The 15,262-nt window shown below is 39.1% G+C and overlaps 1 pseudogene; it reads right to left on the reverse strand.

The window, feature by feature from the left end:
- Window positions 1-2,051: 2,051 nt before the first annotated feature.
- On the reverse strand, window positions 2,052-12,929 carry LOC101445559 (keratinocyte-associated transmembrane protein 2 pseudogene; annotated as a pseudogene).
- Between the last annotated feature and the right edge of the window lie 2,333 nt (window positions 12,930-15,262).

Consider the following 15,262-nt stretch of genomic DNA (forward strand, 5'->3'; position numbering starts at 1 on the left):
TTTAATCAGTTCCTTAGCTTCTTTGTCTAGTCTTGGAGATTAATTAGCTGTTGTTTTTGCGTAAGTGTTATATCTTCTCTTTGTCACTTTGTTCTTCTTATTCCAATTTCTTATTGCTAGTTAAGCTCACTTTAAAGGAAAGTATTAGTGCTGGGGAAATTCAATTGTGTAAGGAAGGAAAAAGTGTGAAGTAGTATTGGTGATATATGTTTACAAAGCAACAATATGAGTTCTGGGAGGATGGAGGTTAGATCATGTAAATTGTGTAGAGTTATAGTAGTAGGAAAGTACCTATAATGAGGTAGACGACTGAATATGGGAGGAATGTGGTACGTACTAAGAGGCTATTGTTTTCGTGAGAGAGGGAAAGAGAAAAGAAAGGTAATAGTTTCAGGGATGAATACCAGATGGAAAACTAAACAAAGGTATTAGAAATTAAGAGTTAGACACTTTGTGGATCAAAGAAAGGGAGATGGAATATAGGAGAGATAGCAGATGGTGGAGGATATCAAGTTGTAGGGGAAAGGGGATAGTGTAGATAGGCTAAATCTATTCACAGAGAAATGAGGCAGTGGAGGGTGAGGAAACCCAGCAAATGTGAGGTATTTCCTGTAGGACCTATTGTATTGTTAAGGTAAAATAGTATAAGAAGAATATTGGGGACAAGAAAGAGAGGATTGAAAAAAAAAAAAAAAAGAACAACAACAACAACAAAAAAAAAAAACCAAAGAACAGAAACCCCGCCGCCAGGCTCGGCTGGGCTCAGCTGGGCTCTGGTCCCCCGCCCGCCGCCCGCCGCAGCTCGGCTGGGCTCGGCTGGGCTCGGCTTTCCCGCCTGCCACCCGGCGCAGCGCAGCGCGGCTCGGCTCTCTGGCTCGCCGCCCGGCGCGGCGCAGCTGGGCTCGGCCGAGCTCAGCTGGGCTCCGCCCCTCCGCCCGCCGCGGCTCAGCCGGGCTCGGCCGGACTCGGCTACCTTGGCCGCCGCCCACCGGGGCTCCACGCGGTGCTAGCTGCCTCGGCTCCACCTACCCAAGGAGGGAATCCTCCACACGTAGCTGGGATCTCCGTGTATATTTCACAGATGATCCTCTCTGTTACCTTCCCTCCAAATCGATGTCCAGACACCTCCAGACCAGGAAAAATCCCAAAACAGCCGGTCCCAAAGAGTCTCCGACGCCTCCCAGCCAATTCCCCCCAGGAGCTAGTAACCGGGAAGTTCACTCAGCCACCATCTTGCCTCCCCCTCCTGAAAAGTCTCAATTTATATCTTATAGACCAGTCCTTTCCGTTACCTTCCCACCAAATCGATGTCCAGACACTTCCTGCCCTGAAAAAATCCTGAAAAAGCCTGGTCCCAGAGAACCTCCAGCGGTGCCCAGCTGCCTCTTCCCAGGAGAGACGGCAAGGCAAGCTCACTCGGCCACCATCTTGCCGGAAGTCTCAAAAGTAGCATTATTAATACTTCCAGAAGAAGTATGATAAAGAAGTCTAAAACAAAAAGTGAGTATTAACTTATGCTTAGCTCCACATTGTGAACCCCTAATTGAATTCGGCTCTTGAAGCATAGGTGAAAAATTATATATTCCTTTTTATGATATTTAATTTCTAAAGGACCAAGGCAAAATAAAGAGAGACCTACTTCTCATTTAGTATCAATTACTTCTGGCAAACATCTGCACAATATCATATAAAAAGTCAAGCAAGGAACAGATGTGGTTCAGGACGTTGGGTGCCTGCCTCCCACATGGCAAACAGTGACAGAAAATAGTGAGCAGACAATGAGCAGACACTGAGAAAAAACAACAAGTAGACAACTATCAAGACAATGAGAAAACAACAAGCAGACAATGTGCAAAAAAAAGAGCAGGGGATATATGTGGCTCAAGCAGTTGGGTCCCCCCCTTCCAAATGGGCAGTTCCAGGTGTGTCCTAAAAGAATAAATGAGCAGACAACAAGCGATTATCAATGAGCGAATAGATGAGGGAGCCATCTTGGTGTAGGGAGTCAAACAGATATAATAACATAATAACCAAAGTCAGATCACAGTATTTCAAGAAATATAATCATTGATTATCTTCATAGAAGGTATTGCTTCATTAACATTCTGGTCTAGATGATATTCCACTGCTTTCGAACAAAGACCACCCGGCCATTTCCTGCTTTGAATTGAAAGTAACATCTTCCTTTTGTTGTGAAATATGATTTCAACCACAGCAATAAAAAAGCAAAAATAATACAAAGGAAAAAAAGAAATGACTGTCTTCCTCTTCCATATTTGAGGATGGAGTCATAATAAATTTTATTCACTGTTCCATTTTCATGTAACCCTGGTTTTCTTTCAAGTCTTCATCAGACTCATCAGCTCTGGGGCTGGTGGTCCAATCAGAGTGTGGTTTTCCATAATGTCCATTATCCCGAGTGTCTTTTGCTGTGGATGGAGAAATACTGAGCATGAGGAGACCCTCCTCCTCTATGCTAGGATCTGCATTGATATCAGCTTCCTCTTGGGATAGAAAAGAAGCAGGGGAGGGAAGAGGGGCCACAGATGCTGCTCCACTTTTCTCTGTACAATTCATGAGAGGCAGCGTGCTACTGACCTGGGAAATATAAAGTTTGGTTTGACCTTCATGTATCAAAGCTCTCATATTTTGAATAGAATCATCTGGATTGAGAACAGTTTTGTTCAGTGAATCAGGATGTAAGAAAACACTGGATAGCATAGCAGACACAAGCAGGAGCTCTACCATCAGCAGCTGAGCCAAACCCCAGAGGCCTGGGTCCTGGGTCCAAGCAGGAGCTTCATTTTCATAACCCCTCTCATCAGTTTTGATAATTTCCCAAGTGATGTCTATCAGTGTTTTCAGTTGTCTATCATCATCTGTAAGAGATGATTTTCCTTTCCAAAAGAAACTAATTTATTTTTATTGTCTTAAGTCTTTAGATCAAATTAATGGATAATGGTTCTAGCAAGCATCTGCTTTATGATTTTAATGAAAATTTTTCATTTTCCTGTGACAAAGACCCACCCCCAAGGGAGTTAATTTGTAGAGGCAATTCTTGTTGATTGTTCAATTACTTCTTTGGGTATGAATCTATTCTACCTTATTTTGAATCAAATATGGTTAATTATAAATTCTCCAAAAGAAATTAGCAGCTTTTAGATGTTCTAAATTGGTCAATGAAACAGAATTGAATCTCACAAAATCGAACTATATGAGATAAGATATTATAGGATCAACTTGTACCATTGTAGATAAATATAAAAACACAAGACTTCATTAATTTTTTCACTTCCGATTAAATCCAATTACTTTTTGCATGGTCTGTTTTTTGAGTATTTGTTCTTGCTTTGTCCCTGCCCTGGCAGGTATCTCATTCACATGGAATCAGAAAATCAAACAAGAGTTTCAGAATATGTGTTTTGGGGATTTTCAGTGAAGTCAGAGATTTAACTCATTCTCCATTGTCTCTTCCTGTCCCTGTACCTGGTCACCTTCATTGGAACCTGCTCATCATCCTGACTATCATCTCAGACTCCCACCTCCACACACTTATGTTCATTTTTCCTCTCCAATCTGCCCTTTGTTGACTTCAGGTTCCCCACCATATCATCCCAAAAATGCTGGTAAACATCCATATTCAGAAAATTTATCATGTATGCAATCTGCCTCATGAAGATATTCTTTTTCATTGTTTGTGGATCCTTGGTGGGCCTAATCCTGGGGGGATGGTCTGTGACCACTTTGTGGCCATCTGTCATACCCTGCAATATACGATCATCATGAACCCCAGCTCTGTGCCCTGGGGTTTTGGTTGCTGGTGTCTCACTGTCTTGATGGCCTACTGAACAAACTTGCCCATCTTGAGGTTCTTCTGAACAAACTTAGAAATTATACACTTTTTGGGGACATTTCTGAAATACATAAGCTCATCTGTTTTGACTCCCTCATAAATAACTTATGTCAGTACTCTGTGATTAAAGCTATAGGTGTTTTTCCTTTCATTGGGATCCTCTTCATCTATTCTCAGATTGACTACTTCATTCTGAGAATTTCATCAGCCACAAAGCCTTTCCACTTTTGGGTCTCTCCTGTGAGTTGTCTCCTTGTTCTATGGCACAGGCATTGGCTCATTACTTGAGCTTTGCAGTAATTGCATCCTCTAGGAAAAGTCTTCCAGTACAATATTCTCTAGCAATAGTGAAATCAGGTACCTTGTCTTATTCCAAATGTGAAGAGGAAGGCTTTCACTCTTTGAACATTGAATATTTAAATGTCAGTGTTATATATATATATATATATATATATATATATATATATATATATATATATATTCTTTTTTTCATGTTGATAAGATATCTTGTAATCTTATTTTTCTGAGTGTTTTTAACATGAAAAGGATTTAAATTCTGTCAAATTCATTTTCTACATCAAAAATGATTTTCATGTGATTTTTCCCTCCACTATATTGGTGTGATTTATTACATTGATTGAATTTCTTGGATACCCTTGCAAACTGAGGTAAATCTCCCTTGGTCATGGTGGATAATTCTTTTAATATTCTGATGGATTTGATAGGCTAGTTATTTGGTGAGGGTTTTAGCGTCAATATACATAAGGGAAATTGTCCTTGGTTTACTCTGTTATATCTTTGAGTAGATATAATAAAACAAAAAAATCATATGTTTCATCAATAGCAGATAATGGGAGGATTTTCTTTTAGTCATTTATAGATTACTCAAGAAGAAAATTTAGATTTTCTTAAGAAGAAATCTATAGAGCATGTGAGGCTACCAAAGGGGGAGAACAGACTAGAGTGTCAAGCCCTCAGCATTGTTGTATCTATGAATCTTGTCTTTCAAGCAGTAAAGCTTGGTTGTCACTTTGGGCCCTGACAGGAGGGGGAGAGAGGAATAGAATAGATGAAAGAGGGAGTAACTGGGGAGCAATGGAAATGTTCCATAAGATTGTGCAATGAGGATATAAGCCACATTAAATTTCACCAAAAATTTATAAAAGTATACAGTCTAAAATATAAACCATAATGTAGCCATAATGGAACCATTGTTGGTAGCTATGTTTCAATATCTGTACATCAGCTGTAGCAAATATAGGATCCATATGAAAAAGATCATTGCTGGGGAAGTGAGAAAAGTATTTGATGTTGGGTACATTTGAGTTCCTTATATTGTATATGTGCCTTTACTGTGATCTAAAACTTTTTAGAAGACAAAATTAAAAATAAAAAATTGGATATACACACTGAGGAAGGAATGAAGGAGATTGCCTTGCCACTGTACATGCAGGACAAAACCTATTACTGTGACAAAAGTCAAAATATTAAAAACAAAGTTTTATGATATTTTTCATTTTTTAATAACCCAATTTATTTTTTATTTTATTTTTTATTATTACATAGTCTATTTCTAATCTTTAAACCTGTCGATATGATTTCATTTACCTACCAATTGAATTTGGCAATATATTAGTTTTCATTTTTTAATAAGTTTTGGATCACAGAGGGGTTCACCTATAGCTGGGGAGGAGCACTGGTATGGGGTGTCATTGATGGAGGATGCATGAGTGGGAGGAGTTCTTCAGGGTATGCATATAGATATGTTCAGATGTTCATTGGGTATGGCCATAATGGATAGAGTTACACATGACAACTGCTGGAGTACTGAGTTCCCATCCTGGGGAGTTCTGTCACATTCCTCAATGGAAAAGCAACAATCCCCCAAGTGCAGGGACCAAGAACAGTGAAGAAGGATGTCTCAATGATGGGCCCTTGATAGTAACGACTATGCCTATGAGCTTGTGTACTTGAAATTTCAACTAGTCCTAGCGCTGCAGAGTGCCTAAGATTTACCTTCTAAGAGCCTTCATGTTGCTCAAATGTGGCCACTCTCTAAGCCAAACTCAGCATGTAAATGCATTATACTTCCTGAATGTTGAACATGTCTCCTAGGTATGATCCTCCCTGGTGTGAAGAGATTACTACCATCACCAGCTAGTTATGGAACTAAAAAAATAAACCTTGAATTAAAGGGAGAAATGGACAAGAAAAATGAGTTTATATGGCTAAGAATCTTCAAAATGAGTCAGGGAGTCATCAGAGGGTTCACACTTAGGCATGTCTCAGCAGGACCCCAGAGACAGCCAAAGTAGATACAATGCCAGGTACTGGTGCTCCTGAGGGCTACAGAGACACACAGGTTCTATGGTGATGGCAGATTGCTCTGGAGTTCAGTGCCTTGCCACTGGGCCCCACTTTGGAATTAGTGCTTCTGAATGTGATGGAGTTGGACTCAGATGTGACCTGTCTACACATGCCTCTTCTGTCACTTTTACTGAAACTGTGACTGATGGTGGAGTTTGTGTATGCTCAGATTTGTATCTCTGTATTGTCCATGTGCCAGCCAGGTCTTGAGGCTCAGGAGAGTTTTAAGACCTACTCTCTGGTTCATTGGACTTACCCAGGTCAGCTGATGGGGTGAGAGAAATTTCAACCACCACACCAGGGAACAGAGATTGTTTACAACTGCAAGCAGGAGAATTGCAACCATCAGCCATGTGAGATCTAAACCCCCTCCCAATTTAGAGGTGGAGTGGACATCACCATCCCAGGGTCCACTGGATGGAGGAATATAATATGGATTGGAGTGGATTTGATAATATTCTTCTATAGAACTGTTGTGAATAAATTATATCATTAATGTGGAGAATGTGGCCATGGGATTTGCAGAGGGCAGGGAGAGGGAGGAAAAGTTATGATATGGAGCATTTTTGATACCTGGGGTTGTCCTGAATGATATTGCAGGGACAGATGCAGGACATTGCATGTCCTGCCATAACCCACTGGATGGACTGGGGGAGAGCGTGAACTATGAAGTAAACTATTGTGCACATGGTGTAACATTGCTCCAGGGTGTATTCATCAAATGCAGTGAATGTGCCTTACCAATGGAAGGGGATGTTGATGTGGGAAGAGAGGTGGTGGGGTGTGGGGAGTGGAGTATATGGAAATCTCTTATGTCTTTTAATGTAATGTTTTGTGTGATCTATTTATCTTTAGAAAAAGACAATAAAAATAAATAAGGGAAGATCTAAATAAAAAATAAAGTAAGTAGAGGTCTAGGAGAATAAGGTATTGTTGAAATGGTCTGTATAACTCAGTAGGGACATGCTCTACAAACATTTTCTTAAGAATCGTCTTTTCAGTCAGCTGTATTAGGAATTAAGAAAAGATATTATGAGTCTTGAAAGAGCTACAATTTCCCTCTTTCCTAAAATACACACAAAGATTAAGCTTGACATTCACCATCAATTCTACATGGTATGGTATGAGGTGGGTAGGGTGGACTGGTTCTTAGCAACCAAGTCTTCCTTCTTTTGGTTTGAATGCCAGTACTCCAGAGGAAAGTAAACTAGCATGTGCAGTGCCTTTTTAACACTCATTTATGGCAAGACTGTCCTACAGCCTGGATTGCAGAAAATGCAGCATATTTGTTGAACCAACAATTTCAGTGGAATCTTCTTGATTATTCAATATTCTTGGTGATAACAGATGTATCAACTTTCTTGGTTGGCCTGTTTTTCAGTGTTTTCTACTTCCAGTTGCTTGAAAGACATACATCTAGAATTTTCAACAATAGTCAGAGTGCATGCTTACTAAGTTTGTTCTTAACATTCTGAGATATTATGAAAAAGAGGTTCTGCCTGAATAAAATCATTCATACAAGAAATAATTTGATACAAGAATTTATTGCGGAGACAGATTCCCAGGCTAGGAATCTGGGAATTGACTTATATGTTATTGTGTGTGAGAACAAGAATGACACAATTTCCATTAGATAAATGGGCACCACAAGTGTATGTCAAACACTGTCAATTCTGATTCACAATACATTGCTTGAATTCTCCCCTAAAGACAGTGCCTTGGGAAAACTGTGACAAGTTGACTGGTTTATGTGAAAAATTATTTTGTTCAGAATCATAATTCAAGAAAGGTGGACTGAGTTGCATCCTTTAATTGCACTGGAAAATCATGAAGCAAGGACAATCTGTGGATTTTTAATTCTCATATTAAGGGATAATGAAAAACCAGAAATCTTCTTGGACTGTATGAGTCAAATTCATTTTGTCTAAAAACTACAGTCAAATCAGAGTATGAACCTGTGGGTTGATAAATTACAACATACATTGAATTCACAGCTTTGCCAAAGAATATGAAGTGATAAAAAGAAATGACCAGATCCCATTTTTTTCCAAAGTTGGACACAAGCTCAGAGCAGTTATTAATCCCAAAATGCCACTCTGACTTGCCAACCAAAGAGATGGTTCTGGAGCCAGGTGGTGAACAAAATACTAGCCTTTTTCAAGTTCACAAATAAAACAGTAGGTCTCCATAAGAACCCTGATCATATTTCCCAGGATCTGGGAATAATATTTGAAAAAGTAATAGTTGGTTGTGGATAAAACGCCCAAATTACTTTTTAAAATCAATTTTATTGAAACATATTCATAAACTATATAATCCATCTAAATCATATCATTATTGGCATTTGGTATAATTACAGAATTGTGCATTCATCACTACAATCAATATAAGAGCATTTTCATTAATCCAAAAAAATGGAAAGAAGAAAACAATAAAAACAAACACTACCCCTTTTTTAGTACCTCTCAATCTTGCTGTCCTTCTCCTGTCATACATAATTGCTAATCTGTTTTCATCTCTAAATTTATTTGCGTTTGCATTGTCATAGACAGAGTCTAACAATATATATTTTGTCTAATTTCTTTCACTTACTGTACATATTTTTAACATTGAAGGATGGTTATTAATCCGTTATTATACATTACTGTCCATAATATATTTTGGTTGTATTTTTGCCCACATATCACCCTAATATTAACATTTATAACATTAACATATATTTGTTCTGATTCATAGCTAAACTTTCTTATATATGCACTATTGACAGTACTTATTTTTCACAAAAGTGTTTGCTTCACTATACAGTTTCAAGTATCATTTTTTAGCTTTCCTTCTAGTGATAAACACAACCATTGGCTTTTTTTTCAACCCTTACTATACTGATATATTAGAGCTGCTAATTACAAACACATTTCTATGCATTTCCAAATATTTACAAATACACTTTTTAGCAATCCTCCATAAACTAAAACTCAGATTCCCATTCTTTAACCTCACACTATTTTCTGGTGACTTTTATACTAGTCATTATATCCATGAATTTGCTCATTATGTTCTGTTTGTAATTTTGAAATCATACAATATTTGGCCTTCTTTGTTTGGCTTGCTTCACTCAACCTGGTATCATCCAGATTCATGCATGTTTTCATATGTTTTATGATTTCATTTCTTCTAACTGCTGAATAATAGTGATCTCACGTATATACAATAAATTGTTTATCCATTCATCAGCTGATAGACTCCTGGATCATTCCCATCTTTTGGCAGTTTTAAAAAATGCTGTCATGCATCATTCTGTAGCTGTCAGTTCATGTCGCTGCTCTCAGTTCTTCTTGATATGCACCTAGTAATGATATTGCTGATCACATGGTAGATTTGTATCTAACTTCCTTAGGAACTTCCAAGCAGACTTTCACAGTGGCTGTGAAATTCTACATTTCTAACAGTTAGTAAGCACTCCTATCACTCCATCTCCTCTCTAACACTTGTTTCCTTTTTTTTTTTTCAAAATGTGGCCATTCTATTAGGTATGAAATTGTAGTTTTGATTTACATTTTCTAATAACTATTATTGAAGATTTTCACATGACTTTTCACTATTTGTATTTCTTCTTTAGAAAAAAGGTCTATTCAAGCTTTTTGCACACTTTTTAACAATGTCCATTTGTCTTAGTATTACTCATTTGTAGAATCTCTTTATATATCATGGATATTATATATCATGGATATTAAACCCTTGTTGGATGTGTGATTTCCAAATATTTTCTTCCATTTGGTAGGCTGCCTTTTTACCCTTATCTCAAAGTCCTTTCAAGTGCAAACATTTTTAATATTGAAGAGGTCCTATTTTTCTAGTTTTTTCCACTGTTGCTCCTGCTGTGGGTGAAGTTTTAAGAGAACCCTACATAGCATAAGACCTTGAAGAATTTACCATATCTTATCTTCCAGGAATTTTCCTGGCATTAATGTTGAGATCTTTGATGCATTTGGAGATGATTCTTAGAGAGTAGGAGAATGGTCCTCTTTCTTTGGTTTAAGGATATCCATTTCTCCAAGGTCATTTGTTGAAGAGACTGCAATATCCCAGTAAAATGGACTTGGTAGGTTTATAAAAAATCAGTTGCCTGTAGATGTGAGAGCCTGTTTATGAATGATCAGTTTGATTCCAATGATTAATATGCCAATCTTTATGCCAATAACATGCTGTTTTCCCTAGAGTAGCTTGGTATTACACTTTAATGTCACGAAGAATAAGTCCTCTGAATTCACTCTTATTTTTTAGGATGCTTATTATGGCTATTTGGGGCCCCTGTAACTTCCAAATAAATTTGGTAATTGACTTTTAAATTACTGTAAAGCAGGCTGTTGGGATTTTAATTGTGAGTGGGTTGAAAATATAAATCGGTTTGCTTAATTGATATTTTCATAGTATTTATCTTCTAATTGATTAACAAAGAATATCCTTTCTATTGCTCTGGTCTTTTATTTCATTTTACTTTGCTTGTTATGATCTGCAAATGAAGACTATTGTAGGAAACTCCAAGAGAAATTTCCTGAAATGTGCTCCCTATCAAAAAAATTGTTAAAAAGCAACATTGTATCTCCAGAAGAATCAGAGATTAGTGACATCATCAATGTTTGAATAATCAGGGGTTGTAATGTCTATTACAGATGCATCTCTCTTTTGTTGAATGATAGAAGAAAGGCACATAACAGGGATGAAATGTGGATTATTGAAAAATTAATCAGATGATAAATGAAGTTTGATCATATTCTGTGTGATCATATTCTGCAGCCAATTTTTTTTGCATCCTGACTTCTTTTATTTTTTTGTCTTTATTTTTTTAAATGTTACATTAAAAAAATATGAGGTCCTATATACCCCCTATCCCCCTCAACCCATTCCTCTCCCCATAACAATAACCTCCTCCATCATCATGAGACAGTCATTGCACTTGGTGTATACATCTCTGAGCACCACTGCACCTCATGGCCAATGGTCCACACCATAGCCCACACTCTCTCACAGGCCACCCAGTGGGTCATGGGAGGACATACAATGTCTGGTAATTGTCCCCACAGCACCACCAAGGACAACTCCAACCCCCAAAAATACCCCCACATCACATCTCTTCCTCCCACTCCCTACCCCTAACAGCCACCATGGCTACTTTCTCCACACCAATGTCACATTTTCTTCAATTACTAATCACAATAGTTCATGAATAGAATATCAGTAAGTCCATCTAATCCATACTCTATTCCTCCATCCTGTGGACCTTAGAATGGTTGTGTCCACTCCACAACAATAACAAGAGGGAGCTTAGATTCCACATGGATGCAGGATGCCAATTCTCCTTTCAGTTGTAGGCACTCTTGGCTCCCTGGTGTGGTGGTTGACCTTCTTCACCTCCATGTTAGCTGAGTGGGGTAAGTCCAATAAACCAGAGTGTAGGAGCTGAAGTCTGTTGAGGCTCAGGGCCTGGCTATCACGTGGTCAGTCCAGAGATTCAGGTCCCCTGGGTATACACTAACCCCCAGCACCAACTACAGATCCATTAAAAGTAACAGGAGAGGCTTGTGGACAAATTTCACATCTGAGTCCATCTTCATCACACAGAAACACAAACACCAAAGTAGGGCCAACTGACATGGCACTGAACTCCATCTGCCATGACCATAGAACCTGTGGGTCTCTGTAGCCCTCAGAAGAACCAATACCTGGGGTTGTATCTACTTAATCTGTCTCTGGGACTCTGCTGAGGTGTGCATAAGGGCAACTCCTCTGATAACCTCCTGGCTCTTTTTAGAGACTCATAGCTATATAAACTCATTTGTCCTTTCCATTTCCCCCTTTTATTCAGGTCAAAAGGCATTTTTAACTCCTGGTATTATATGTAGACTGAGATTCTGGAGCCAATTAACAACAACTTTGCAACAATTATAAAGTCTTCGATATGACAGATTATTTTTTCACCAAATCCATATTGGAAAGGTGCTCTGGCCAGCGGGGGCAATCCAGGGACCTGTGGAAAGAAGCAGGGTGGGGCAGGAGTCGAGAGAAGAATGGAGACAAGACAGGAGTCTGATCAAGTCTTGTTTATTGGGGGTAAAACACGGGAATTTATAGGGAGGGAAAGGAATGTGTACATAGGTGATAGGCTGGTTTTGTGGATGGCAGACGTCCAAGGAGGGGATTGGCTGACAGTTCGCTTCGGGTCTGCAGAGTCTTGCGCCTTGCGCATGCGTATTGCTATAGTCGCCAGAGTTGCAGTGGGAAGGGGAGAACAAAGAAACAAAGAGGAAGAACAACAAGGAAATGACAGGGCAGATTTGTGAACTCCGCCATGTTGTGAGATCCACCATGTTGTGGCAGGCTGTAAATAGGTCTCACAGTGGATGGCTCCCCACAGGTCCCCCTTTTCTGTTTAAAGCGTAATGAATTGAAGAAAGGAACGGCCAGCCACGGCTCACGTTAGAGCAGGGCTTATTTTCAGTAGTGGCATGTGGCTGCAAGGTGCTCCTGTGCTGAAAGGGGGGCTGTGCCTGTCTTAGGTTGGGGCTGCACCCGGTAAGTGATTCGTCTTACCCGGCATGTGATCAGTCTTACCCGGCATGTGATCAGTCTTACCCGTCATTGGGAAGCATGGCAGCAAAAGGCCACATCCCTGTCTTAGGTTGACTGATGGGTCAGCCCAGTTGCCCGTCATTGGCTAACCAGTCCAGTGCTTCAGCGACAGATGGCTTGCAATTACAGCAAGCTATAATGGGGAGCCCTCATAGACCATGTATGACAAGCATGATGTACTGAGATTGGTGGGTGTGGCCACGCCCGTCCCGGTCTTGTCAGGCCAGGGTGCCCATTGCTCATTCGAGCTGCTGGATCTCTGCTGAAGCCGTTCAGTGATATAGATTAAACAGAAAAGGTTAAGCCATGATAGGGGAAGTGGTGACTGTAAGGAGAAAACAGGCAAAGAAATACTATTATGAAACAACATAAGAAATTTGCATTTTCAAAGGTCGGTTGTTTGTTCTTCGGTCCGGACAGGCTGGTACTGATGAACAGCGGCAAGATACATCACATGGGCTGAGATCTGCTTCATCCTTTCTTGGAGAAATTTAAGGAGGCAAGGTGCAAATGCACAGATTAATATGAGAGCGATTAGGGGGCTGAGGAGGGGAGCCAGCCATGTCATGAGAGGGGAAGTGAGCCAGGCCATCAGGGAGGAGGTTGACTGGGAGAGCAGTATCCCTTCCCGCAATTCTCGTAGAATCTTAACATTTTGCTCAACAATACCAGATTCATATATATAGTAGCAGCATTCCTCCTGGAGGAAAAGGCAGGTTCCTCCTTTTTCAGCTGTAAGTTTAAGGCCCTACGGTTTTGTAAGGCTACTTGGGCGAGGGATGTTAGTCACTGCTGCAGAGAGTCAAGAGACTGCACACTGGATTCTAGGCTAATTTGTCATTGTTGTTTAAAGTATTGCAAGCTGATGAGGCCATGACCAAGAGCACCATGTGCTGTGGCAGCTGCAGCGACTGAACCTGTGGGTTAATTTTTTTACCAATATAGGGAGGAAGGCAGCTCTCTTTGACACAGATGGGGATAGTAAAAGTTTTAGTTTGCCTTCTCCATAGTATGTTAGTTGCGGGGTAATGGTTGCTAGGATGCAAGGCCTCATTTTTATAGAATAGAGCATTTTTGGGTTATAGTTAATTTTCCAACCACAAATACATAAGGATCTCTTACACATGCCTGAAAATGAATTTGATTTAAATGCAGATATTGACTATTCTTACTATTATTCCCAATCCATTCTATAGTAGGAGCTATTCCTAGAAAAACTTTCCCCAGATTCTTCTGCTTGTGTATACATGTAATATTACACCATGGAGAAGGGATTCATTTCTCTTTCTGTTTCCAAACACTATTATTTTAGTAAAAATTATTTTTTGTTGTCCTTTACTATTTAGACCATGCCAAATAAATCTGTCATCATATTCAATGGGACTCCCCATAGGGGCACTTTCCCACAGTATTCCATAGGAATCATTAAAAATGACAGATTTCTCTTCCAATATGGCATTCTTGCCATCCTTCTTTATCCCTACTGTCTTTTTGCAGACAATCATAAGTAGGATTTTTAGTCATGATTAAATCATAAGAGGGAAATAAAGTCACAATAAACTGAGTATTATTATTTTTGAAGATAGTTATGGCCTGATTTTTAACCTACATACAGGAAGGATGGTTACTAATGCATAAGGGTTGATAATCAAATGGTAATATGAGATTATCGATTCTTTTTCTTTATAGGGTTTAATTGGCAATCGATTATCAATTGGTTTAGGGAATATATGGGTTTTATTCAGATATATATGAAAGAATGGATTTTTCCAGGTTAACCCTCTAAGTAATGGGGGGTTAGGTACATAGGCCTAATAAGTGTAATTACTGGCAGCTTCCTTATTACTTATGATCACCATCATCAGAAGTTGTAGAAGACTCCATCTCTTCATTCTGGGGTTTAATCCTTTTCACAGATAACTAAATTTGTTCTCCATTTTCTGAAATGATAAGAGCATAGCCTCACCCCCTTACTGTAATCCTGCCTTTTTTTCCATACATTGCTTAAAATATCTTTCCAGAATATTGGTTGATCTTCATTTCCTGTGTCTACTGTAGATGTTTGACATTTTCTAAGTGAACATTCCACAGGTGTTAATGAATTATAAACATTAAGAAAATTTAAAGTAAATAAAGCTTTTGCTAATTAATCTTTTGATGTTATAATACCATCATTTCCCCCTTTTTGTTTTAAAAGCATAGTTTTTAGGGTATTATGGCTGCATTCAACTATAGCTTGACCTGTAGGATTATAAGGAATGCTGGTATCATGTTCAATACCATATTTTAAACAGAAAGATTCAAAGGATTTACTAATGTAAGAAGGTTCATTATCAGTTTTAATTTTCAGAGGGCATCTCCTTACAGCAAAAGCAAACCAGAGGTGTGAGCGAACATGATGAAACCGTTCCCCAC

The sequence above is a fragment of the Dasypus novemcinctus genome, chromosome 27 (genome assembly GCF_030445035.2).
Source record: "Dasypus novemcinctus isolate mDasNov1 chromosome 27, mDasNov1.1.hap2, whole genome shotgun sequence".
Classification (NCBI taxonomy): domain Eukaryota; kingdom Metazoa; phylum Chordata; class Mammalia; order Cingulata; family Dasypodidae; genus Dasypus; species Dasypus novemcinctus.